Raw genomic sequence first — 26,845 nt, forward strand, 5'->3', positions numbered from 1 at the left:
CTCTGTCCTATAAGGTTTCCGGTAAGGAAATATCAGTTGTAAAAGTAGCAAAAGAAAAAAAAAAAAAAAAAAAAGAGGAAAAGAGTAAATAGAGCCAGAAGTGACAAGAGCATATATTCTTGTGTCCTCTTTTTTTTTTTTTTTTAAAGATTTATTTATTTAAGTTGAGAGAAAATATGTGTGTGCAAGCAGAGGTCGGGGCAGAGGGAAGATAAGCAGACCCCCCACTGAGCGGCAGCCCAACTTTGGGCTTGATCTCATGACCATGACATCATGACCTGACCCAAAACCAAGAATCAGATGCTTAAGTGACTCAACCACCCAGGCGCCCCTCCCTGACATTTTTTTATGCCTCTTTGGATCTCTAGTTATTTCTACAGTGATATACACATAACAATAGTTACCCACAGTATACCTCTTCGTCATATAATTCTATTCCTTAGGATTTTCTTTCCTTTCCTAGTGGATAGTCTACCTAGTAGACACCCAGGTGCCCCGTAATTATCTATTTTAAGTCTATTTTTTCAGAAAGGCGAAAATGGGGGGAAAAAGTATATCTTAGAGTCTATGAAACATGGATTTTCCCTCCTGGAAGTAAATTTCACTGTAATACATATATCCTAAGTCATGTCATCATGACAGAGCACAGTTAAGAAATTGTAATAATGAGGGGCACCTGGGTGGCTCAGTGGGTTAAAGCCTCTGCCTTTGGCCCAGGTCATGATCCCAGGATCCTGGGATCGAGCCCCACATCGGGCTCTCTGCTCAGCAGGGAGCCTGCTTCCCTTCCTCTCTCTCTGGCTGCCTCTCTGCCCACTTGTGATCTCTGTCTGTCAGGTAAATAAGTAAAATCTTAAAAAAAAAAATTCTAATAATGATAACTACAATGACCAAACAGAAACTATAGCTATTAAACCACCCCTCAGCAGAACAGGATCTTAATTTTTTTCTCAAGTAATTTTTTAATCCCTCCTGGACACCAACCAGGGTGATTGCTATACTCTGCATCAGGTAGGGTCTTCTGTGATACAGATCAAGACCCAACTGGCTGGTCTAGAGGTTTACTTGGGTAAAGGTCATAAAGGAGAAAGGAAAAGAGGACGAGCCCCAAACTGCAGCACAATTGATGGAGTCTCTGCCAGGCCAGTGGGGAGTCTCCAAGCAAAGCCTTCCCATTAGGGATGTCCCATGTTGGGTCAAAAAAATCCCAACTCTAATCCCCTGGTCATGCTCAGGCACTGTCTGGGAGCAGCTTTGGCAGAGTATGGGCTCAGCACGAATAGGGCCGCAGACCCTGATGTGCAACAACTGGAGGTTCTCGGACCATGGCTTTCCTTGAAGCAGCTTCCCTGAAAGAAGATGGAGGAGAGCTCCCCCATGATGACTACATTAACACGTGGAGAGTCACTCTGCTTCCCACAGTTATAGCGGCTGTCTCGTGTCCCTGATCTTCTCATGTGTCATCTTTGTTAGCTTCGTGACTCTACAGATGTCTTCTCTAAAAAGATTCCACATGCCCACTTTTTCTACTTACATTTCGGAATCAGGCACATCAATCCCTAAGAGAGGACATAGTGTACATTCGGAGTCACTCCCAGTGCCAAACTGGGACCCCTGGTTTCCCACAAGCCCACACATGACTGCTCCTCTTTCTAGAAATCCCCTGTTGAAGATGCAGACTAGGACACTGCCCCCCCACATTCTCCCTTGGCTGCATAATCATTATGGAACAGGCTCCAAATTTTAAAGACTTTTAGGCTTAGAAACCCATGAGAGGAGTTCTCAGGTATTTTATGGAATAAGAGAAACTGTGTTCAAATAATATCTTATGATCTGATGCAAAGAAACCCATACAAGCTTAAAGGATGCAATTCTGAACCTACATACAGGATGCACTGGCAAAGACAGACAGGATCTTTGACCTTGAACAAGTTATTTGACCTCCCTGATGTTGGTTTCTTCCTCTGTAAAATGAAGAGGGTGGGCTAGATAATCCTTGAGGCCTCTTCTTGCACTAACATTCTATGAAATAAAAGTCAACTTAGAGATTAATTGGGTTTCTGAGCCTCGAGCAATTAATTACACTGTCGCTGCCCTTTAACAGACCCATCACAGAAGAAAATTAGATTCAACTGACAGATTTTAATCTTAGCCAACTCATGTTGAATTGAAATCCAACATTATTTTTTAAGATTTGCAAATTAATGCTTTCACAAAAGGTTCAATAGCTTTCTGGGCAAGGAATTTGACCTGATGGACATATTACAATACAAAAGCCATTCTTTTCTATTTAAAAAATTGTCATTGTGCTGGTTTTTTTCTATGTTCAGAACCTTGGCAGGCACTCTACCAGAATTCTATAAAATGATCACGAGTGGTTTTGTGAAATTCTTTACCAATTTCTGAAGTGCTCAAGGACACCTGTAATCAGGGACTCTAGTTGTACCCACACCTACTTCATCTAATCCCATTATGTTTTTCTTACTTTTGTTTTCCTGCTGCATTGCCTTTACCTTGAGTCAACACTGAATTATTACTAGAAAAACATCTTGGTTAACTTTCTACCCCCCCCCCCCCAAAATCTGTTTCGATTTCCAGTTAATAAGGAAGTATTTTACTTTTTCTTTTTAATACCTATTCATTTCAACAATGCTGCTATTTTCCTATTTTTCTCTTAAATATAACAGTTTGTATCTAGCTTAGATTTTAAAAATTAAATCCCACAACTTTTGGTTGATTGGACTTGATTCCTGATAATCTAGTTTCTACTTTTTTGTCATGTTCTTTGGATCAGTAATATCTCCCACATAAAGATTCAGAGAATAATATGAACACCCACATTTCCCTAAGAAAACTGAAATAAGAAAAACTGTGGAAGCTATTGTTGTGCACCACTGTACATATTCTGGTCTCATTTCTCCCCCTTGAGATAATACTATTCTATATTTAATAGCATTTATCATTCCCATGCTTGTCTTTATACTTTTAATACTCTAAAAATGTGGTATTTTGCATGTTTAACAAGACTGAGCCGTACTTCCTAAATTGCTCTTCAATGCACATGTTTGTGAGATCACACGATGCTTTTACATGTACACCTACTGTTTTCTCCAAGCCATGGCTTATATGCTTACTTTCTCTAAAATGACTTTTAGTGCATGGAATTTTAAAACTCAATGTAATCAGATTAATCAGATTTTTTTCCCTTTACATCTAATGTGGGTTTTGGGGGCCTTATTTAAATACTCTTTTAGTAATGTGAGATCATAAAGCTTTTCATAATCCAATTATAATTCACCTGGGATTTATACATTCTGTATAATGGGAGATAGGTGTATAATTTTATTATCATTTTGTCTATATGAATAATCATTGTTCCAGTACCATTATATTTCCCCAATGATCTATAATGCACCAATTTTAGTTTTAATTACTACATGTTTATAGTAATACTCACTACCTGGTAGAGCAAGGCTTTACCTGATATACTGTTCTTCAAATTTTTCTTGGCTATTCTTTGCCCTCTATTCTTCTATATAACTTTAGACTTCCATTGTCAAGTCTCATGAAAAAAAAACTATTGGGAATTTGATTAGAATTTCATCAAGTCTATGGATCAATTTGGAGAAAAACCAATGCCTATATGTACAGGGTACAACTCAACAGCTTTTTAAAAATGTCCTTTACTTAAGCTTTAAATTTTTTGTCTCTTTTTATTTCCAGTTAAATTTTTTGTTGCTGTCAAAAACAATGTTTATATCATTGAAGGTCCCAGTAGGAAACATACCCTCACATTAGGTCATTTAAAAGACATAGGCAGGGTTTAAGCCAACTACCAGGGATTCTGCTGTACCTGGGGGCAATAATGTTAGAGAACACTTACCACTCCTAAACTTAAAGGTATGGGAAGAAAGCAATTTTCCAGAACGCAAAGACTAAAATAGCTATGTGGAGAGGGCCCTCTGATGGGAGCTGTGACCTTTGATAGAGGGATACAGCCAGCCAAGAACAACCCCACAGGAAGAGAGATGAGGTAATATAATCCCCATCCTCTTTTCCTCCTCCCTTGGATCTCCTGCTGGGACCACCACCTGCCGAACTGAATGAGAAGCAGGAAAGCAAGGGAGCCTGTCACTACAGTCCGTATCCCAAGGTACTACCAGTGTAGAGAAAGGTGAAGAGGGAATCTAGAGGGGCAAATAGATGTACAGCACCATGTCTTTTTCACTATTAATTTTGTTTATTGCTGCTTTATAGAAATGAAAATTATTTTTGTATATTGACTTTATATCCAGTAGTCTATTTGGTGAATTCCATTTTAAATTGTAATCACTTATCTGTAGATCCTCTTGACTTTTCTATGTTCAGAACCATCTTTTTCTCTCCTAATGCCATTTTAAAAAAGATTATTTGAGAGAGCATGAATGAGCAAGAATATAAGGGGGTGGGTAGAGGGAGAGGGAGAAGCAAGCTCGCCACTGAGCACTGAACCTGACATGAGGCTTAATCCCAGGACCCCGAGATCATGACCTGAGCTGAAGGCAAACACTTAACCCACTGGGCCACCCAGGCACCCCTTTTTTCTTATACTGTTTAAGAAAATTTATTCCCCTGGGTGCCTGGATGGCTCGGTTGGCTAAGTGTCTGACTTCAGCTCAAGTCATAATCTCCGGGTCCTGGATTGAGCCCCTGGTGCTTGGGGAGGAGTCTGCTTTTCCTCCCTCTGCCTCTCCCCCTACTCATGCTCTCTCTCTCAAATAAATCTTTAACATTTCTTTTTACTTCCTTTATTTGAACTGACTATAACTTCAAATAAAATAGAAGAACTAAAGAACTAATGGGGCATCCTTGACTTATATGTTTGACATCTCACCTGTAAGCATGATGTTTGCTACAGATTTTTTTCTGGTTTTACTTCTACTATTGCAAAATCACTATATATGCACTGTATGAAGTGAGAATATATAGATAACTGAATATAAGAACATTATATTTGTATTAGCAGAACTTATGATTATTAACACCTTTGTGAACAATAAGAATATATATGTATAGATTTTTAATAGAATGAGATTATACTGTATACACCTAGTATAAAGGTTACATACTGTAAAGTGAAATTCATCATATAGGTGTTTTATTCCTTTGTTTGTGAATTTTTATCCTGAATGGAAATTTAAATTTTATCAGTTTATTTCTACATTTGGAGATAAAGTGGTTTTTTCCCCCTCATTAATCAGTTAATTTCCATTGCAATATTTCTAATAATATTCTTTTTTTAAAAAAAGATTTTATTTATTTATTTGTCAGAGAGCGAGAGAGAGAGTGCACAGGCAGACAGAGTGGCAGAGGGAGAAGCAGGCTCCCTGCAGAGCAAGGAGCCTGATGCGGGACTTGATCCCAGGACGCTAGGATCATGACCTGAGCTGAAGGCAGCCGCTTAACCAACTGAGCCACCCAGGGGTCCCCTAATAATATTCTTATTTGGTTGTTTTGTGGAAGTGGGTAGAACGGGTGGGCCTGTAACCTAGATAGAAAACTTTCTTGTTCAATTAACCTTGGGTACACTGATCAAAACCTACTGTGTTAAAATAGCAAATACTTTATTTTTCTTTTAAAGGAACAAAAGATGGAATTAAAATCATAAATTTAAACAAAATGCAGTGTATTTGATAATATTATATAAAGTATATTAGATTTTTCTGCCAACTCTCATGGTTGATGAGTATTTCCTTGAATATTTGTAATTTTGGATTGTGAGCTCATCTTTAAAGAAGCTTCATTTGTGGGAATATGGTGTGGCCTAGGTTACAGAAATGTCTCCCAATTGGTGGCTTAATTTTTTTTCCCCCAGAGATGCAGCTATGCAACTAGTTCAGAATCACTTTTTAAGTGCTTATTTCTAGGCTTGATTTGGGGAGGAGGTATGGGGTATCTGGAACAATATATGTGAAAAAAGAAAAAAATAGGGAAATAACATCATTGTGGGTTGCAGTCATTTCACATTTTAAATTACTTAAAATAGTGAGCATAATCTAGTTAGTGTATGTGAACTTTGTACAAGTATTTGTCTCTGTGCTTGGTCCTTTAAGGTTTTTTTGGCCACAAACGACTGACCTAGTATTTAGAGAAGGGGTGAAATAGCTGGATATCACTGGCATAACACAGTGGTTCACAAACACCAGAAATATCTCTGGAACTTAAGTACAACTGCTACATGTTGAAGATTGAAGTTGTATCCTTAACTTACATCATATGTTCCATATACAAAAATTAATCCAAGATGAATCAAAGACTTAAACCTAAGAGCCAAAACTATAAAACTATAGAAAACATAGGTGGAAAATGGAAAAACATAGGGGTAAAATGTTCAAGACACTGGATTTGACAATGATTTCTTGGAAAGAACACCAAAAGCCCACACTACAAAAGAAAAAAAAAAACACCATAAACTGGACTACATCAAAATTAAAATGTTCTGTGCAAAGGACAAAACAGAATGAAGAGACAACTTAGAGAATGGGAGAACATATTTGCAAATCATATCTGATAAGGAGTTAATACCTAGAATATATAAAGAGCTTCCACAATTTAACAGAAACCAAGCATCCAATTTTAAAAATGGGTAAAGTATTCGAATGAACATTTCTCCAAAAAAGAAGTACAAAAGACCCACAAGCACTTGGAAAAAATGCTCAACATCCCTCATTATTAGAGAAATGCAAATCAAAACCACAATGAGATACCACCTCACACTCAGTATGATAACTACTATTTTTTAAAAAAATCCAAACCAGGAAACAAATGTTGGCAAAGATATACAGGAGTCAGAAAAATCAGAACCCTTGTGCACTCTTGATGGGAATGTAAAATGGTATAGCCACTGTGGAAGAGTTTGGTGCTTTCTTAAAAATTATAAATAGAATTACCATATGACCCAGCAATCCCCTTCTACATATATACCCAAAATAATTAAAAACAAGGTCTTCAAGAGATATCTGTGCACACAAGTTCATAGCAGCATTGTTCACAAAAACCAAAAGGTAGAAGTGTCCATTGATGAATGAATGGATAAACAAAATGTGGTATATAGATATAATGAATATTATTCAGTCTTAAAAAAGGAATGAAACTGATAAATGCCACAACATGGATGAACCCTGAGGATATTTGGCTAAGAGAAATAAGCCAATCACAAAAGGACAAATACTATATGATTCTACTTACATAAGGTACCCAGAGTAACCAAAATCATAAAATACAAAGTATATGGTGGTTGCCAGGAGCAACCTGTGGGGAGGTGGGAGGAGTGGGGAGCGGTTGTCTAATAGGCACAGATTTTCAGTTCCTCAATGTGAAAAGACTTCTGCAAGTGGATGGTGGTGATGGTTACATAATAATTGGAATATAGTTCATGCCACAGAACTGTACACATAGAAGTGGTTAAGATGGTCAATGTTATGTTTACTTTATACATTTTTAAAAAAATGGATAGATGAATGAGCTCTACTCATTGGATGGTCTGACTCAGGAGGGCAGAGGTGGGACCCTGGCACTTCTCTCACAGCCTTCACAGTAAAAGCCAAAATAAAAAAAATTGAGATTCATTAAGTAAAATGAAGTAGGCTGGAAGAAGCAATAGAGGAAGGACCTGTAAATTATAAAATACCTAACTAAGCCTTGATTATTCTCAATTTCTACTGGATGCTTATCTTTCCTGCTACCTTCAGTAAAACTTTTATATTTTAGAACTTCTCTTCACTTATAGTAGAACAAGATACCAAAGCTTTTACCAACATAGCTATAATTTCAGAGAGGGACCAATTTTCCATTTTAAATTCTCCTTTCTGACTATTCCAGCTTTCCTTTTTCTATTTCATCTTGACTTCCTTGCATTTCATTTTAAAGAAATAATGCTTAACTCCTCAAAATATCTTAAAGCTTGATGGCTGGAAAAAAATCCACAAATTGTTTCATTTATTCAGGCTGAGTTCATACCTGTTATTAGCTTTCTTCAAATAAGAGAAACTACATTATTGGTAATCACATTGCCCTTGGGATTAATTGTCTCCACTACTAACTAGAACAATCTTTCAGCATCGCTTGACAAATGTGTCAACTGGATGCATGATACCATGTCAGAGATAGTAGAAATTTTACTAAAAGACTGTAGAGATGTGGTACCAATACCAACTCTAAGGAACAGAGTGGAGATCTTTTGGACTCATGAATGCAAAGCAGAAAAACATACACATATTTGATAGATTTTAAAGATATTTGCTTATTAACCTTAAATTATCTTCCTTTTACCTCCACTTACAATATTCACTTACTAGATAGATGGTTCATAGTGAGCATTCAATAAACATTTGTTGGGTAAATATGGAGCAGAGTCAACTAGAAAAGCAGTAGGATATGTAAGAAACTCTTCTCTAGTACATAAAAAAAATAATCAATAGGCATTCTTACATAGAAGTTTAGGATTTCCAAACTAAATATCTAAAATATGTAAGAGGAGTGCAAGAAACAGTCCAAAGACACATTACTTTTGACCAATTATTAGTAACTTAGTAGAGCAGAGCCTAAGTTGGCCTCCAGATCAAAATTTGAAATTCTGTTGAGTTTTTTTTTTTTTTTTACACATAAGGGAATTATTACTTACATAATTGAGACTTTCTTGTGAGAAAGGCAGGTTATTGAGTTTGGTGAGGCTACATCTTGTTCTGCTCAGCCAGGGAAGGCTTTCTGGTGTAGGGAGGTCCAATCCCTCGACTGACATGTGTCTTCTGTGATTGACAGAAATAGCAATTCCTAGACTTTCATTGACAGCAAAAGCAATTCCTACCTTAACATTTATTACCTTTGCCACGCTAAGTTGTCTAATACAGCTCCCAGGGACATCTAACTTTAAAGAGGGAATTCTTATTGGTTTCAACTCTGTATTGAAATGATTCTTCTCTATTGCTATTTACTTAATTGTGCATATTCAAAGAATTCTCAACTCAACCAGGGCTAGTTGTTCCTCTCTTTGTTCCAGAAATGTCCAAGTAATTCTTAACCTCATCTTACTACTAGCATATAATAACACCTAATATTATTTTTTGCTATGCACCATCAACACTTCCCATGTATTATCTAATGTAATGCTTTTTACCACTCTAGGAGTAGGCACTGTGGTCACTGTTAATTTAGAGAAGAACCACTTAAGGGCCAGAGAAGATAATTTGGGATGCCCAAGATGATAAAACTTAAATGATGAAGCCAGGATTTGAGAGTCACATGTCAAGCCATTGGACTATATTGCCATCCAAATGCAACATGGAACATAGCCTTCTCAGCAATAAACTGAAGGTGCAAGGAAGCAGTGGATGCCCCTCATCATCCACAGGTACTGGAAAAAGTGCAGGAGAGAGAGACAGAGGAACCTAAGGGCCAACTGGCACCAACTCCAGGTCCCAACCACAATGTTGGAGCCCCAGACAAGGATATCATTTCTGGTAAGAATCTATTATTTGCTTAATGCTTGCTCAGACCTATGCAGAATATACTAAGTATAACTTCCTTGTTCTTTCATGTCCATCTTTCTGCAGAGAGATGAACAAGGTAAGGTGTAATTTAGTCCTATTTCAGAGACCAATCTTGCTCATGTGAAAGACCACCATAGAAAAAGGATACTTTTGTTTGTATCTGCTGGCCAGGCCTGAGCAATGAAGTCTACAATCATGGATCTTATTGTCTCACTTACACAATAAAGATATTTTTTTTTTCCCCTCCCGTGGGATATTTCAATTTCCCCACCTCTAAGGCACAGAACATATTAATTCTCAATTTTGCTTACTCAGGACCCCAATCCACAGTCCTTACATAGACAAAACTATAATGAGAAGCCTGAGTAATTAGTTCCTTTGACATCATCCAGGCTGAGGGATTTTGTTTATTTGCTTATTTATTTTAAGGAAAACTCCTGGGACTTGGATTCAGTGGAGAATGCAGGATTAATGAGAGTAGAATTTTACCTTTCTAGTCAGCCAGACTGGCCACTGCAGATGGCTAAGAAATAACCCCAGACCCTGGTGCTTCCTGTGAATGCTTCACAAAATGTTAAATAAGAATGACATCAACAAACAACAACTTATCATTATAACACATGTTAGGAAAAAGTTACAGTATTTCAGAAGCACCGCATGGATACGAAAAAATTTCTCAGTACTAGAGCCAATTCAGTAGAGACCCTCAGTACATAATTTATTCAACTGTCTTTCGATAGATAGACGAATGTTAGCAACCAAAAAGTGACATCAACATGAAACCCTAGGTGCAATGGATTCTGTGTGGGGTTGCCCAGACCGGTCTTCAGGTAGTGCTGTCAGTGGGCAGAGCTCAGTGGTAGGGCCGGTCCAAAAGTCGCCCTTGGCTACAGAGAACCTTCTTCACCCAGGATCAGCTTGCATCCACTGCCTGTTTGAAGGGAGAGTACGAAAGCCTAGCCTCCTCACTGCAAGGGGAGTTGACTGCAAAGAGCCATTTCAGCTCCTCTGAGGAGCTCCCCAAAGAGTGAGCTGAGGCCTTCGTTGAGACTGTGCTGAGCTCAGTCTTTTGGGCTACCCAGGCCTGCCTCTTTCGCTTCCCAAAATGTTGATCCCAAGTGTATCTACTTTCTAATGAATACTCTGCTAGTTTCTAGCTTCTCAGAGAACCCAAATTTTAGCACTAGAGAAATCCAATTCATTGTCCCTAACATATTATTAAAAATATAAGTATAATAAGGAAACAGGTTTTTAACCAGCATTTAATAACATTTTTTAGGTATTTTTAAATCCCCGGTACAGAACGACTTTCTTATGGCTCTAGGTCGAGCCGGTTGATTTACTATGATAGAAAGAAATCAGATGGGAGAAGAGTGTTAGAGATAGACTACCAAGTTGTCAAGTCCCCACACTCAGGAAGTTACAGTGGGGATTGAGAATGGAACTGGAAGTACACAGGGCAGAGAGAAATAAATTAGGAGGTTGCTAGTCCCAACAGAATAACATAAACCGAATAAGAACAGAAAGTTTCTTGTTAAGGCAGACAGCCATTCAGCTTTCTATACGACCAGTTTCCTCAAAGGGCACTGTCAAAGGCATTATGGCATCATGAAGAAAATTTAGTATGACAATCCTCCGTCTTCCCTTTGTGCTTTGTCCCCTCAGCTCTTGCTCTGGTCTCTCAAAAAAATCTTCTCTAGTGTATCTTTTTAGTCAACAGACACATGCTGAAAGTATTTGATTTTTAGTAGAGAATTCTACGGAAGGTGAAGACCTTTCAATTCAATGAATCTAAATTGCCAAGGGGAGAATTTCAGATACTGTGAGTAGAGGAAGAAAGGGAGTTTGCGGGGTGGTGGTGGTAGGGGACAGTCTGCCCAAAGACTAAGCCAGATACTCCCCTAAAAGACTTGTTAACAGAGTTTTGAATTCATCATGCCTCAGGCTGAGATACTTCGTCCGCCTCACAGTGGCGATCTGCTAGGACAGTCGGCTTCACTAGCAGTTTGAATTTCAATTCTGAATTTAACAATTCATTCAACACATAATTACTGAGAACCTACCAAGTGCCAGAGAGCCAGCAGACAAACCGGCAACAAAACAGACAAGGTCCTGGCTTTCTACTGGGGGCAGGGGGAGAGCAGAGAAATGAACACAAGTAAACATTTCAGCTAATAAGAGAATAAAGCAAGGTTCAGATGGGGACCATGGTGACCTTTTTGCCTGAAGGGACTAGGTCAGTAAAAACCTTTCTGAAGAGGTAAGATGTGAGCACAGGTTGAATGGTCATCATCAAAACCATGGGAAGACTTAGGTGAAGAGCATCCTAGCCAAAAGCTGTGTTCTGCAAACAGCAAAAAGTGTAGCAGGAGCAGAGCAAATGAAGGGAGCATGAGAAAGCGGTAAGAGTAGCAGGAAGGGAGCACATCGTGCAGAACTTTGGAGGCCAAAGTCAAGAGCTTGAATTTTGTATTAAATGTCATAGGAAACCACAAGACACCGTTTTCAGGATGAAGGAATAGGATAGGATGTATGTTCTCCAAGATCCCTCCAAGAGCTGTATGAGGAAAAGACTGTAAGGGAGGGGGTTGAGAAAGGTGGAAGGAAGTGGTTGGGTCTAGAATGGATTCTAGAAATAAAACTAGCAGGACACAGAGGTGGATTTGATGTGGGGGGGGGTGTGAATTGGATGTGGATGTGGGGGTGGGGTTGTGGTAGACTGGACCCCAGGATTGGGGGGTGAGGGGGGATGGATTGGACACCAGGGGTGGGGGTTGGGGTGGGGGTGGGAAGGGGTGGGGGATGGATGTGATGGAGGGGGAGAGGAGGGGAGAAAGAAACAAAGGAGTCAAAGATAGCTGTCAAGTGGTCTTTGCCGGAACAACTGGACAGATGACACTATCAACTGAGATGGGGGATTTTTAACAAGAGTCACTTTTAACAAGAGTCAAAATTTCCATTTGCACCTGTTAAATCTGAGATGTCTGTATCCTAGTGGAGATCTCGAATAGGCAGTTCTACATATGAGTTTATAGTTCAGAGGAGAAGTTGGAGCTAGAAGTATAGGTCAACATAATAAGGATGCTCTTAAAACCCATGCACCGAGGGGTATAGCTAAAGACAGGAAGAGATTTAAGACAAAGCTCCATGGAACACTAATACTTGCCACAGTGGTTTACAACACTGGAATCATTAGGAGAGCTTTAAATTAATATTGAACCTGGACCCATCCCTCAAAGATTCTAATTTAATTGGTTCTGTGGTACAGCTTGAGTTGTATCAAGAGATTTTAAAAAGCTTCCCATGGGATGCCTGGGTGGCTCAGTCAGTTAAACGTCTACCTTGGGCTCAGGTCATGATCCTGGGGTCCTGGGATCAAGTCTCACATCAGACTCCTTGCTTAGCAGGGAGCCTGCTACTCTCTCTGCCTGCTGCTCTCCCTGCTTATGCTGTCTCTCTCTCAGACAACTAAAATCTTTAAAAGAAATTAAAATAAAGAGCTTCCTGAGATTCTAATGTGCAACTAAGGCTGAGAACCATTGACTTAAAAACTGGGAAGAGGATTTTAAGCCAGAATGACCAGAATAAACGGAGTCATCAGCAAGACAGGAAGAAAATCATGTCTTGGACGTGAAAGGAATATTCCAAGAATGAAATGGTCAGCTGTGTCAAATCCTGATAAGAAGTAAAACAAGAGAGGGGAGACAAGGGCAAAAAGGGTGGAAATGACCCAAACATGATGAAGTTGTGAGGATGAGGGCCTGCCTGGCATGGGTCACAGAGACTGCAGAATGAGGAAGGAGGGGCAGCTGCTGTCTGAGTCTCCTCTGCCCCAGGACCAGGACCACCCAAGTCCTGGGCTCAGATCCAGAGTCCGGCTGCCCCTTGTCCAGCAGCTGGGATATCCACGCCCCTCAAGTAACAGCATCACAATCACCTACTCATAAAGTCGGCCAACATTTACTGCACAAATACATTTAAAACATGTTGCGCACTTTTATATGCTAGTCGGTGTTGGGCAGTGGGAATATAAAGTCAAATAAGGTACTTCTGCTTTCACAGGATTTTCCATCTGTCGAGGAAGGTCACAAGGAAGTACGACAAAATAGTCATTTTGATTCAACATCCACATTGCCAATCTACTTTCCATTCCCATTTCCACTAACCTGGTGTAGGCCTTGAAAATATAATGGTGTTCTAGCCAGTCTCCCTGTGTGTCTTCTCTCCCTTCTTGCCGCTCTCGTTTAAAACTTGCTGCCAAATTCCTCTTCCTAAAGCACAGGTATGATCATGTCATTTGTTGTGTGAGGAAGCATTAATTGAGCACTTACTAAGTATAAAAAGAAATACAGCCTTGTCTCCTAGAGCATAGGTCCAGTTCTAATCCTAACTGGGTAATCTCAATTCAAAGTGGACCTTAGCATTATCCAGTCCATGCAGAAGTCCTCTGTACACACCTACTCAGAAATCATAAGTACATGACTAGATAAAAGCACGTCATGTACTTCAACACCTTCAAGGATGGAGAATGCACTTTTTAAACAGGAATTCAATACATGCTCAAGAAGTTAGACATTGGGGCGCCTGGGTGGCTCAGTGGGTTAAGCCACTGCCTTTGGCTCAGGTCATGACCCCAGGATTCTGGGATCGAGTCCCGCATTGGGCTCTCTGCTTTGGCAGGGAGCCTGCTTCCCCCCTCTCTCTGCCTGCCTCTCTGCCTACTTGTGCTCTCTGTCTGTCAAATGAATAAATAAAATCTTTAAAAAAAAAAAAAAAGAAGTTAGACATTTTTCTAAGTTCTTCCTTCAGGAGGGCTTCCTGGCTGGCATTCCGGGCCTGCTGTCTGAGGACTCTAAGGCATCCCAGTCAGCTTCTGGTGTTCTTCTTCAGGCTTCCTTCCCCAAATGTGCTTTTACAACACTATGCCTTTCACCTGTTCAAATCCTTCAAGATCAGTTTCAAGTGCTACTTTCTCCTTAAAACCATCCTGAATCCCTCAGCTGACATACCACCTCCCTCACCTGAGATCCCTCAGACTTATCTTTACCTTCCTCATGGTTTCCACTTTTAGGCATGGGGGCACGGGTCATTTTCCATGCCTCACTGCTAGGGGCAGGAGAGGTGGCCCATCTGGTCGGCACCTTGGTCTCCTCCACGTTGCCCAGCATGGGGACACTTGTGGAGTGAATGATGCAGCTGTTCTCTGGGTCTGTTTCCCATTTTTGAGACAAGGACACCATATTAGCTTTGTTCCTGACTCTAATATGCTTATTCCCCATTTAGAGTATTAGGCACCTATTGCATGCCTGATAGTATAGGTTTCCCATTTCAAAGACACAACTGTATTCACAAAAGTGTGGGTGGACCTAAAGGGTCTAAGGCCAAGTGAAATAAACCAGCAGAGGACAAACACCATGTAATTTCACTTGTAAGTGGAATTGAAGATACAAAGCAAACGAACAAAGGAAAAAAAGAGAAAAAAAAATCTCTTAAATACAGAGAACTGATGGTTGCCAGAAGGGAGGTGGATGGATGAAAGAGATGAAGGGGATTAAAGGTACACTTAGGTTGACCAGCACTGAGTAATGTATACAACGATCTGATCACTCTATTGTACACCTGAAACCAATATAATGTTAACTATACAGGAATTTAAAAATAAGTTAGAAAAAGACAACTGTGATGGGAGCAGGACAAACAATACATATGAAACAACTATCTTATGAACGGAATATAATAAAATGTCAGTTGCAAGCAACAGAAGGTAACTGAGCTCATAGAGGGAGAAGTCTGTGATCAATGGTCACTGTGTGGTGAGGGTGGTAAAAGGAACAGAACCAGTTGAACTGGGCTTTGAATCCTCATTGAATAGAGATGGTAGGTCCCAGGCATTTTAGGGCTGAAACAAAGGTGGAGTCAGGGACACTAGAGGGAGCCAAGGCTTAAATCTGGAGAAAGCTTCCTGACTCATATAGCCTTGGTTCATAGATTCTAAAACATTTGCTCAGTAGATGGAGAAGAATACACTTTATCACACATTCCAATGCTTCCAGTGAACAGTTTTCAAAACTAAAATTATTTTGTGTCTATTTTCAGTTTTGACTGGTGTTAAACCACTTTGGAAGAGATAAATATGTGCGTTTCATGTCGTTTTTACCAGAGATTATCTCCTGAATCTTAACTCTGAGCTTATCTAAGACAGTTCACAACCCCCAACGAGGTCTGGAAGGTGGTGGTAGAGAAGAGTTCTGCGGAACCACGTTCCAGTGACCTCCCTGCCACCTCCGAATGGCTGGAGCTGGGTTGTCCTAGGACTACCGGTTCTCAGAGGTCTGGGCTGTCACATCCTCAGAATGGGGGTCTAGAGGTTATAGCATGTACTGTCCAATATCAGGCCTCTGGGACTTATTACGGCACTGAGGTCTCCCCTCTAGCCTTACCTTTGGTCCAAATCCACAAAAAGTCCCAAGCAAGGCCTGTTCTAAAGTACTCAGCGGCATCAGCACTATCAATGATTGCCTGATGGATGGGCGGCTGAGCCAAGGCCCCAATCACAGGCCCTTGACGGGAGGGAGGAGTAGCAGGAAGGCAGGAGAAAGTACATTGGGCACAGCCCTGCTTTGCTGCCCTACCTCAAATAGGGTGAAATTTTTGAAGTTGCATAGCTACCAAAGGGTTAGAACTGGACCATATATTTTGCTGTATATAAATGTTTACTTGAACTAAATTTTGGGATCCAGGAACTTAAAAAATAAGTGAAAAGGCTATTACAGCTCTAAAGCAATAGTGATTAGAACTGGCCACACCTAAAAGAGAAGTCGTCTCAGGGCCAAGAGAGAGGGCACTCTGAGAAACCCTCACTTGGAGGTTCTTCTCACAGACCTACCACTGGTGCCGTTAGACAGAAGTCTAAGGAATCAGAAGGCATGAGGTCCTCACCTGCTGCTGGAGTGTCCAAGAGGCTCCCTTTCATCCAGATGCAACTTTCAGAGTTCCTCTTGATGTGGCTTTCATCCAGTTTCCACTTAAGGTGAAGGCCAGGAGTCTGAAGACCCCGGTCTCGAGGGAAGACTGGAGAGGAAACTGGGGGTCGGGCTTTTATGCTGAGTTAAGAACAGAGATGAATTATCCAGCCTGTCGATGTTACTTCGAGTCCATGCTGCTGTCCTGGCATCTGAGGATTCTCCCCTCTCCCCTAAACTCAAAGTGAATAAGGAAAGAAAAAAGGAAGCAAGCAGATAGGGAGGAGAGAGAATTGGTCTCTTTGACCACAGGACATGGCCAGAAGGGAGAGCTGCGTGAGAAGAAACAAGAAAGAGGTTGAAGGGGTTACTCCTTGCATTGGGTTGGGGTGCGGGGGGGGTGTAGGGCAGAGCCCAGTTACAGGCAGGGTCAAGGAGAGTGAGCAAGAGTATCCTGTCTTGGGCAAAGGACACTTCTGTGCAGGCGCGGGGGCAGTGAAGAGTCAGCTGAAGGAAGAATGAGGGGGCGGGGTGGGCAGGGAGCTGGCTGGCAGAGAGAGGCTCAGAAGATTCTTGCCTATGTGGTCCGAGTTTGCTTAGCCTCCGGCAGCTTTTCTCAGGAAGAGCCTGGCTTCCTTCCATGGGGAGTGCCAAGCCCTGACGCAAAGAGAGGTGGACAACCCACCCTTCTGCCTCCAAGGAAACCTTTTAAACCCTGTGAAAACCAGGGCCAGGCCCACGGCAGGGTGTTCAATGTGTAGCACGTGTGGGGGGCGGGGAGCTGGGCCCACAGGAGCGCCTTGGTCTGTTGTGCTGAGGCTGGGACAAGACAAGGTCAGAGCCCCTGCCAGCTGCCAAAGGTTAAGGGAGATCACAAGCTTCCCTGCACTTGGGGGAGGGAGGGGACGTGAAACTGAGAAAGGATAGGGAAGAGACAGCCCTCTTCATGAGTAAAGAGCTGAGACAGTCACATCAAGGGACGCTCCTATTTGGGGGATGAAAGTGTCAGCCAGCCCTCGGGGGGCTCAGCAAGGGTGGTAGCCACCACGACAGTTGTCTCAGCTGACTCCTGCGGGCTGGCTTGGAGGTGGATGTAAAGCTTGGCAAAGGCCAATATACATTCCCACTTGTATACACTTCCCCATTCCTACCCATCAAATCCTTCATCGGGCTCAGGTGCCACCTTCTCCACAAACCCTCCCTTCAATTCCTCAGCTGACCCATCACCTCCCTCACGTGAGATCCCTCATTTGCCTTCTTAATGGGTTCCACTTTTGGTAATTAGGCCACACATCCTCTTTCTCATGCGTCACTGGCAGGTGCATGAGAACTGGGTCCTTCTCTGTCTCCTCCACAGCGCCCAGCACGGTGACTCAAAAGTTTAATGAGGCGCTTGTGAAGTAAATAAAGCAGCGATTCTCTAGATCTGTTTCCTATGCTGTTACAGGAAGGTTTCTACAAGCTCTTATTTTCTGATTCCCAGGTTAGGTTAAGTATGAGACACCTGCTGCATGTCTGAGACTGTGTCTCTCATTTCAAAGAAACTCACAAATGCGATCTCGCTGTGGCCACACAACATGCAAGGAATAATTGTGTTATGAGACTGAATAAAATAAAATATTGAACTGTAAATCACATTCCTCAGAGGAGGGAGAGACAGACGGGTGTGGTCCAGCGAGAACTCGGAGGGCTAACAGGATGAGTAGTTAGCTGAACTAAGCCTGGAGGATGGTGACTCTGCATGGGTCAGAAGACCAAGCCCTTGCCTTCGACGTCCTGCCTGTGGAGCTCTTCACTCCTGGTTTTTATCACTGAGTGAACTAGAGGAAGACAGGAGCCAGGAGCAGCCCCTGGCAGGACAGGACACCATCTGTCTGGCTGTCCAGTCTTCGGGCTGATCTGTAAGCCTTCCAGGCAGAAGTTGCTGTCATTGTTGAGGAGGATCTTGGATTTCTGCTACCCAAACCTTGGGAAAACTGGGGTGCAGGGTGGGTGGCAATCCTCCTTGACCTTATCTCCCTTCTCACCTAAGAGAGAGTAAGCTTCCTTGTAACACTTTCCACATAGATCTTGCCCCGATCATCCAGGAGGTAAGTTTCCACCTTCTTCTGGGACTGTCCATCTCTTTACCCTTGTCACAATATGTGGGGTATCTTTTACATGGTTCCAGCATCCAAGTATTGGGGAGTGACTGTGGTGCCAGCTGGCGGCCATACAGACTCAGATGTCCTCAGCTCAGGAACCCAAGATCCCTCTACAGCCCCTGCCTGAGATATGAGACTTGCCCTCTCCTTAGTCCAGTCTGTGTTTGGTTTATCAGGTAGGAAGGACAGTCCTGGCTCCTCCAGGAATAGCTTGTTGCTTTATCTGTCAACATGAGTCAGGGGAGGAACAGAGTTGCCTAGAGACCAGTCTCAGGCCCCAGCATTGCCTTTTCATCTACATATAACAATTGCTCTGGGACAGCATGGCCTGTGAGTCCAACAAACAGGCACCCACTAATCTGAGCCCACGGGCTGGCGTTGTCATGGTGGCATGCTTCATGGCTTCCCAGAGAGCTTCACTCCAGCTCCCACCACTGCCGCCACTTTCCCTCCCTATGTGTATCTGTAGGTCTCTAATGCCTGGCACACAAAAGATGTCCCATAATTGATGCTAAATCCTGAGGGAGATACTTGGCAGATGAATGACACTAGCTAATGCAGCCTTAAAGGTATGGTATTACACAATGAAAAAAAAAATCTTCACTATCTCATTTTACAACAGTAAATCTGAAACCCCATCTTTCAGAAAACATCATCTCCACCATGACGCCCTCGTCAATGATCCTGTTTATCAAATTCTGTTGAGCCAGGGTGGAAGGAACATTGCTCTGTAATCTATTTACCTTAAGGAGCTCAGTCATGTGCTCAGCTCATAGGCTGTTTATCAGGATGAAGGATGCTCTCTGGAGAGAGCAGACAGCAGGACGGGCCGAGCTCAGATGACAGTCTGCCCTGTGGAGATTGACTTTAATGAAGCTCAGAATAAACAGGAAGATTAAGAGGACGCAAAAACCAGTGACACATTCTGAGTTCACCTCTACGTGGGAAATGAAAGGTTCCCTGTCCAGCTGAGGGCTGTCTCTGGGTTATAGATGGGGGCATCTGTTTGGTCACTAACGATCCCGTGCTATCTGGATCAGCCTTTGGGCAAAGGAAGAAGAAGAAAAGTGTTCTCTTAACAGACCCACCTCTGTGCAATTTAAATTTACCCATGGTGCGATGGGATTTAGAGTGAGTAGAAAGATGGAGTTATATTAAATGGTTTGAGAAATTATTTAACGGGCAAAAATGTTAGCCTGATAAAGAGGGGTTAAATATTTTTACTATTGCTTTTAAAAAAAAAAAAATAATACAGTTCCTCCACTTTGTGCCAAGAGACCAGGCTAGCTCAGAGGGTTAGGACTCCAAAGTGTGCTCAGTCTAGGGGTGACTTCCCGTATGGAAGGGCTAAGTTCTTGGAATAAAACAAAACAAAACAAAAAACCCCCTAGTCCTCCTCCTAAAACAGTGCCCTTTCCATAGGCGTTAATGGCATTCTGACATTGTACTCTATATTGTTGCAGTTCCTAATTTCATATATGATTTTTTTTCAATAAATGAAAAGCAAAGTTTACAAAGCAACCGGAGGACACAGTCTAGAATTCACATCCATCTTTTGGAGATGATGGTTTTATTACTTAGAGGATCCAAATGGGGATCTTTCCTTATTTCATTGCCATTTCTTCTTTGAAAACATACATGTTACTAAGGGTGGGAGCAAATTACTTCTTTTAGACAGCACATCCTTATTCTTTAATCAAACGGCGAGAACTGGTGTGTGTCACACGTGTGCAATAGGCAGAATGTAATCGCGCTGATAGTATTGCAACCTTTACACCAGTAGATGGCAGTCTGATTCAAACCGAAACGCGAACCTCCCAGGGGTCCTGCAGGAACGTGTTCTGAGCTCTGTGGCGACAAGGCACTCATCAGCCAGGATGCGCCCAAGTGAAAATGTGTGGCGATACAAAAGTAACTGAAAATCATGTTCGCACGCTCCTTTCAGAAAGTGGACGTGTACAAGGTTATAGAGTGATCAGATGCCGGAGTTAGAGGTATTCGTTGAGAACTCCCTTACGGAAGAGCTTCCTTCAGGAGTAGCGCTCTGAATGGAGTGGAAGGGGCAGGAGGCAGCAGGCAGCAGACACACCAGGTGGAAGTGGCCTGGAGTTGGAGAAGTGGTATGGGGACTAGGAGTCAGATTCGGTCTACTGGGAGCAAGTTATCTGATGCAGGCTTAGGGTCAATAGCAAATCTTCACACAATGGGAAGAGAGTGGGAAGACACCTTGGGCAAGGTTGCTGAGACCAAGAGAAACACTCAGCTTTGCAAAAATAAAACAGGCAAGTGAAACATGGCCAAAGTTATGGATTGTATTTCATTCTCACTTCTGACTGTTTATCGCAGTAAATTAGATTCAACTCAGCCAACTGAGCCAATACCTTTAGCTTCTGACTTTATGTAAATTAAGAACTTGTGTTTGTATTTTATGTTATATAATTCTGGAGATGGTAGAACTCGTACTGGTCTACGTAAATGCTGAGGTTTCCACCTAGATATGGTGAAGACTCCGTGTGTCTCCAGCACTTTCCAAAAGCCATCCTTCAAACTTCAATTTTTTTCTTACCTTCATAATTTCCCAATCTTCTGGCTTGTCTCTCTCCGCCAAGTTGCGTGTATCATTTCTGTCTTTTGCCTAAGGTTAGGATAACAGGAAGGTCAGAGTATAAAGAGAGAAATGTATTTATGGTTGGGATTTAGCTTGTATTTATTTTTAGAGCATTTGAGGCAATGGAGGAAGCTTAATTGGCATTGTACTTCCTAATGCAAGTTCATAGTTAAAGCAGTAAGGAGGTGTTTTAAATAATTCAGCAGAAACTGCACCAAATGAATGCATTAAAATCTCTTTAAGTTCTAAAGTATAGAAAACCATTAATGGGAACTATGTTGCTTAATCTACAAAAAGTGTTTTCCATTCACCATATGTTACCAGGACTATAACTAAAATAGTAATTTATTATGAGGATGAGTCTTTAAAATGCTGCGCTGAGGCCCCAGGTTCTGGAACCACTGGCTGGGTCAGCACTTCGTGGTTTTAAGCAGTGATATGCCTTAGGTAAGAGAAAGAAAATGAGGTTCATTAATTCTTGATGTGCTTTAAACACAGAAACACTGCACTTTTTTTTTTTTTTTTTCCTAGACGGGGAAAACCATCCTTAAACAAATAGGCTAAATGCTTTGATTGGTTAGCTCCCCTCCAGGTTAGTAATAATGTCTCCATCTCAATGTGAGCGAATGAATGGTCTAGACAAGCTGTCATTGGGACCTGGCTTTGAGGTTTCCACAAGGTCCCTGCCTCAGTCACCATTCTAGTCAATAGAACCAGTCTGTAAGAGGACTAGGTGAAGTCCAGTGTGCAGTCTGGTGGAAAGGAGTGGAGGAAATGGAGCTGTCATGCTGGGGGTCATGACCTAACCCTCGTTAGCCCGCTGCTCTCTCTAGCTCAGCCAGTTGGTCTCTGTCTGGCTGAGTTTCTCATGGTGGGCGCCATCGCCCAGCTCCCATGCTGGCCTTGGGATCTGAAGATAGTCCTGGGGCCATATTCCTTGATGTGAAAATGCATGTTCTGTTCAAGTAAGTTTGTGCGACTGGAAGGAGGTGTGGAGCTGAATTAAGTGGGGTGAGTGTGAACGACTAATCTAGGAAGATAGGAGGAAAGAGCATTGCATTGTGGAGGGCCTTGGACACCTAGGACTTGAGTTTTTTAGAAGCACATTTGGGGTGGAGGCTACACACACACTCTTACACATAGTCCCAGTGGTTTATGACGTGTTTTCCAAAGCAGTTGCCACTTAAATTTTTTATTTCCAACCATAAGCCGTGAAAAGAGTCTTATGGCCCCTAAAATATTCATGTTATTGCTGCTGCGTGTTCGTGCTAGAATTTGAGGGCTTGCCTTCAGCTATACCTTAGCATAAAAGAAATCGTAGTAAAAATAATTGGCATAAAGCCATCAACTTGTTCATTTGCTCTCTTTCACTGTAAGACAATAAAGGAATTAAATGAGGTCTCATTTGGCTTTACACATTTGCATACTTAAATGTTCGGATGCTTCCCTGCTAAGTAAATTGAGCCTGATCAGGCAAGCTAGTAGTGGGTGAATACGTAGAATTTTCAATGGATTAATTCTCTGACTGCAGATTACTAATGATATTTTTAATTATTATACTATATCGATGGCATATTGTTGGATGGATAAAGCAGGTTAACAAAACTGTGTGCTATCTGTGAGGAAAAAATTACATATACATCACACATGGGTTTTTTCTTTCTAGATACATGTGATAAGGTAGTACACACATAGAGACATATACACGTCTAAGAAACCAGGATGTCACTATCCATGAATACAAATTAAGTCATTTTAACATTTAAATGGCCAAACTACAGTGGCCCTGAGCCCCTTTCCCGCTCCATTATCCAGGCTTTTAAAAAGTCCCCTTCCCAAAATATTTCTGAGGGCCCCAGGGGAATTCACATGCATCAGAAATATATTAGCCTCAGGCCCAATGACTCCATTAATGTGAAGCCCCCATCTACATTTCTGATAAATTTGAAATTTACTCACACACATCAAGAACTACGAAAAAAAAAGTGCTTCCAATGGCATCACTTATTCCTGCCAACTACATGCTTTGTTCAGGAAGCAGCAGTTTGGAGGTGATAGTAAAGTCTCCTCTCTTCTTTGTGTTTTTCCACCACCCAGGATGTCCCAAAGCAAAGCAGTTTGGTGCCCAAGTGTTGCAATTCCTGAAATGTATACTCTCTCTCTCTCTCTCTCTCTCCCTCTCTCTCTCTTGCTGATGTGTACGTACACATATTACCTTTCTCTGGATTATAGGCCATCCACTGGGCCTAAACTGGAGAAATTTTCTTTGATTTTCCTTCCACTGGGAGGAGGCATTCAGCCAAAACTCAGGCACTTTCCTCCTTCATTCTCTGCTTCCACTCTTCTTACAACTGTTAATAAAATACATGTCTCTGTAAGTGCCTGGGTGGCTCGGTCCTTAAGCCTCTTTGGCTTAGGTCATGATCCCAGAGTCCTGGGATTGAGCTCCGCATCAGGCTCTCTGCTCAGTGGGAAGCCTGCTTCCCTCTCTCCCACTCCTCCTGCTTATGTTCCCTTTTTCACTGTGTCTCCCTCTGTCAAACAAATAAATAATTTTTTTAAAAAATGTATCAGCATAATACAGTCATATTGAATATAGAAGGAAAAAAATTCTCTCCCCCATCAACCAATTTATGCCCAATCCTCCTTACTGACACTCATCCAACTCTGGATTAGGACATTTTAAATCCACATGGCCAACTTTTGTTCAGATTTTTAAAAAATCAAATATAAAGAAGATTTTAAATAACAAAACTAAGAAATTGAATCTATCTACCTATCTATCATGTACCTATAATCTTTAAGAGAGAATATATTACTCAAGCCCATTTGAAACATATATATACCAATCAACAATGTAATAGCATACAGAGGAAGCCACAAGAAATTCTGAAGAATCAAATAATACAATATTACCTGACTATATACAAAAAAATTACTATAGAAAGAAATCAGTAATAAGAAAAAAATTTTTTTTAATGTACATGTCTGGAAATTGAAAGATGTACCCTTTGGTTAAAAGGGAAATTTAGGGGTGCCTGGCTGGCTCAGTCAGAAAAGCGTGTGACTCTTGATCTTAGGGTCATGAGTTCGAGCCCCGCAGTGGGTATAGAGATTACTTAAAAAAAATTTTTTTTTTAAACTTAAAAAAAAAAAGGAAACTTAATAACAGAGAGAGACAGGCAAACCATAAAACAGACTCTTAACAAAGAGAACAAACTGAGAGTTGCTGGTGGGGAGGTGGGCAGGGGGATGGGCTAAATGATGGGTATTGAGGAGGGCGCTTGATGTGATGAGCACTGGGTGTTATATGTAAGTGATGAATCACTAAATTGTACTGTACTAAAACTAATGTTATACTATATGTTGACTAACTAGAATTTAAATAAAAACTTGAAACAAAAAGAACCCTTAAAATTAAATGGTATTAAAAACATACCAGTTAGAATCACTACTTGGAATGAAATTTATAGATTCAATAAGCTTATACTTATCAGAAAACAAGAAAGATTTAATGAGCTAAGTGCTTACCTCAGCAAGTTGGAAATGAACAACAGAGAAGGCCCAAAGATATATGAAGGAAGGAAATCATAAACATGAGAAGTCAATAAAATACTCAACAACAGCAACCCTCCAAAACAGAGAAATTTAGCTAACACAAGACTTGAATTTTTTTAAGATCAATAAAATAGACAAGCTTCAGGTAAGAATGATAAAGAGGAAAAAAATGAGAGAGAGAAATTGCAAATAAGCAAAATACAGAAAGAAATTAGAAATTTAAAATTACATACATGCATATATAAACACCAATGTATTTGAAGACCTAGACCAAATGAATAAATGTCTATAAAAGTATACAAATGCCAAAATTGATGCAAGATGAAATCTAAAATGTGAATAGATGAAAACCACTACTCAAATCAGAAAAATAATAAAAGAATTCACCTTTGCATAAAAGGAATAAAAATCCTCCAACCCCAGACAATTATACAAGTAAATCTACGAAATTCTGAGAAATATTTGATTCCTACCATATGCAAGTTGTTATAGAAAGTAGAAAAAGTGAGAAAGTTACTCAATTCACTTTATGAAGTCAGTAGAACCTGGATTCCAATACAAAATATAGTAGTAGAAGATAATTACACCCATTTCATATGTGAAAATAGATTTTAAAAATCCTAAAAAAGCAATAGCTAACTGAACCTAGCAGTGTTTTTTTTTTTAATGACATAATAAAATAAGATTCATCCTAGGAATGAAGAATCGTTTTATAATAGAAAATCTGTCATATAAATCACCATATTGATGAACTAAAAAGGAAAAATTACCCAGCTATCTCATAGAAGCCTAAAAAGAATTTGGAACAATTGAACAACTATTTGTAATATAAAAATATAAACTCGCAGATAACTAAGAACAGAGGAGAACTTCTGCAATGTGTTAAAGGCTCTACATTGCCACCTACGGCAAACACCATACTTACAGGAGAAAGTTTAAATGCAGCCATTGTGAGATTAAAAAACAAGGCAAGAAAACAGTTACCACCACTATTGTTCAGTATAATATTGGAAGTCATGGCCAGTGTAATAACAAAGAAAAAAAAATTAGAAGTAAAACTATTGAAAGGGAAGAGACTTCTTTTTTTTTTTTAAGATTTTATTTATTTATTTGACAGAGAGAGAGAGAGATCACAAGTAGGCAGAGAGGCAGGCAGAGAGAGAGGGGGAAGCAGGCTCACTGCTGAGCAGAGAGCCCGATGCAGGGCTCGATCCCAGGACCCTGAGATCATGACCTGAGCCGAAGGCAGAGGCTTAACCCACTGAGCCACCCAGGTGCCCCGGGAAGAGACTTCTTTGTATCATTATTTGCTGCAGCATGGTTATCTACATGGAAAACCTTCAGAATCAACAACCTGTCAGAACAAAAGAGCTGGGATTTTCATTACACTAACAATTAAGGAGAAAATATAATTTGCAAAGGAAACAACTCACACTAACAACAACTATATAAAGTGTAAGAGTGAAATAATAAAGTATGCTAAGACCTCTATGGAGAAAATCTAAGGCTTTATACCCTTAAAGGGTATTAAAACAATCTGAATAAATGTAGGGATTTTTTATGTTAATGGATGAAATGATTTACTTATTTTAAAATAACAGTTCTCCCCAGATTAATCCATAAATACGAAGGGCATTCCCTATTAGAAATAAGAGATAGCCTAAAGCATTGTGGTAATGCTGCAGAAATAGGCAAAGAGAACAATGAACAAAATAGAATCCTCCAAAAGACACTCACTGACATATAGCTACTTGACAAATGAAAAAGGTGACATTTCACATCAGTGGGAAGAAATGGATTCTTTAGTAGATAGAGTTGGGGTAACTTTCTTAATATTTGGAGAAAAACAAACATAGATCCCTCCCTTACACCATATATAAAAGTGAACTTCAGATCAACAAGTCCTAAATATAAAAGATTAAAATTATACAGCTAAAAGAAGAAAATGTAAAGAGTATCTTTGTCTACTTGGGGGTTGGAGAGAATTTCTTAAACAAGACCTAAAAAGTATATGTCATAAGGTAAGAAAAAAATCTTGATGGTTTT

General features: G+C 40.7%; 1 long non-coding RNA gene across 1 annotated transcript in view; it reads right to left on the bottom strand.

Moving 5' to 3' along the window:
• Positions 1-21,198: 21,198 nt before the first annotated feature.
• Positions 21,199-26,845, bottom strand: part of LOC125103654 (uncharacterized) — a 42,111-nt gene continuing 36,464 nt past the window's right edge. The window contains exons 6-7 of the long non-coding RNA XR_007128460.1: positions 23,457-23,592; positions 21,199-21,268 (exon numbers count right to left, since the gene is read on the bottom strand). This is a non-coding gene — a long non-coding RNA (uncharacterized LOC125103654). The remainder of the gene's footprint in view (positions 21,269-23,456; positions 23,593-26,845) is intronic.

Source organism: Lutra lutra, chromosome 7 (genome assembly GCF_902655055.1).
Source record: "Lutra lutra chromosome 7, mLutLut1.2, whole genome shotgun sequence".
Taxonomy (NCBI): domain Eukaryota; kingdom Metazoa; phylum Chordata; class Mammalia; order Carnivora; family Mustelidae; genus Lutra; species Lutra lutra.